This window comes from Nematolebias whitei, chromosome 23 (assembly GCF_014905685.2).
Source record: "Nematolebias whitei isolate Nwh7 chromosome 23, NemWhi1, whole genome shotgun sequence".
Classification (NCBI taxonomy): Eukaryota; Metazoa; Chordata; class Actinopteri; order Cyprinodontiformes; family Rivulidae; genus Nematolebias; species Nematolebias whitei.
This window is the reverse complement of record NC_056520.1, coordinates 12,031,007-12,032,895: the sequence shown is the minus strand read 5'-3', so window position 1 is coordinate 12,032,895 and position 1,889 is coordinate 12,031,007.

Here is a 1,889-nt window from a genome sequence, read left to right as displayed (position 1 = left end):
AATTGTATGTTATTTATATTTATATATATGAATAAAAAATTATTATTTATTTAATGCATAATTTTGTCAGATTTTCCCGTGCACATTATGATTCAGTATTAAACAGATTTTCAGTCCCGTCGATTAAAACAAACAAACAAAAAACCTGACAGAAATAGTAGGAAAAATGTAAAAATGATTTTCATCTGCAATTAAAAGCACAGAAACATACAATTTTTTTTATTACGGAGCAATTTTTGTGCCCTCCAGCTGACCATGACAAGTCTGATGTGCACGATAAGCCAAGCAAACAATAATGTGTCATGCAGGAGCTCAGCATTTTAGGAATGCTCAATTCTGCCCGTTTCCTGAAAGTATGGCAAGTTGTCTGACCATATAATCAGATCACTCATATCTCTACTGTTGTAGATTTCAACAACAGTATTTTTACTAGTCAAACTTGAAACTAAACAAGTCTGCATTGAAATGATTATGGTTAAAAATTACAAGACCCACAATTATACTTGTACAAGTCAAATACAAGTAAAATTTATAAAACCCCTTAAAAGCTGTTGATTTTATTTTTAAAAAAGTGGTATGTATTTATGTGTGTATGTGTGTGTGTGTGTGTGTGTGTGTGTGTGTATGTACGTATTTGGTAACAACAGACACTCCATCCTGACCGTTAAATATTTAGGTAACCACTTTAACTTTTTAATGGTTTACACACACACACATATATATATATATATAAATATATATATTTTTTACTTTGTTACATAGTATTAAAATTTAAAATAACTATCATCCATTACCTTTTACCTGCTTTTTCCTTTTTGGGTCATGGGGGTCGCTGGTGCCCATATCCAGCAGTTAGTACAGTCAGTGTGTGAGAGGCAGGGGACACCCTGGACAGGTCTCCAGTCCATCACAGGGACACATAGAGACAAATGAGACAAACCACCATTCACGCTCTCACTCACACCTAGAGACAATTTAGAGTTACCAATCAGTCTAACATGCATGTTTTTGGTATGTGGGAGGAAAATGGAGTACCCGGTGAAAACGCATGCATGCACAGAGATAACATGCAAACGTCACCCAGAAAGGCCCAGGGCCGGGATTTGATCCGGCCACCTGAGAGGCAACAGCTCTACCAACTGAGCCACTGTGCCACTTAAAATAGCTATCATAAATTTCAGTTTTGACTAATAAGAATGTTATTGTGACCAGGACAAATTATGTTATTTAAATCTGAAATAGTAAATATATGTGGGAATATAATTTATTATTTTGTAAAACGGCCTGCCATACTTTGGGTCAACTCCAAAGTGCAAACGGGCAGAGTTGAGCACGTGCAGGGTGCATTGTTTGCTCAACTCAACATGCATGTGTACTTCAGTCCCACTGTGTGCTCAACTTGATGGCACAAAAAAATACTTTCTACTTTGATAATCACGTCATAAAGATGCAAGAAAATCTTATTGAAATAACTGCAGAGGATCAGACAACTGCTGAAGTCTCATATGAGTTTATTCAGTCATCCATTATTCAGCTGATCTACTAGAGGATATAAACACAACTGATATAAAGACGGAACAAATCCTTGCGGTTCCATGAAAAATCTGCAACCAAACGAGTAACTGTGTTATTTTTTTTTAAAGCATTAAAGAGAACACAAGGTCCACATTTTTCACATTAGTCTCTTGTCTATGACTCGTTCATGTGATTCATTATTTAGCTCAAAATCCATTTGATTTGCTTTCAGGAGCCCAAAAACCCTTGACTCTCTGCTCTACTTTACAATGATTCTTTACAGTATGTAAAATTTACAAGTTTAAGTTGTTTAAATCTGTAAAGTTTCTATTAATATTATGTCACAACAGCAACTAAGAAATCTCAGGTAGATC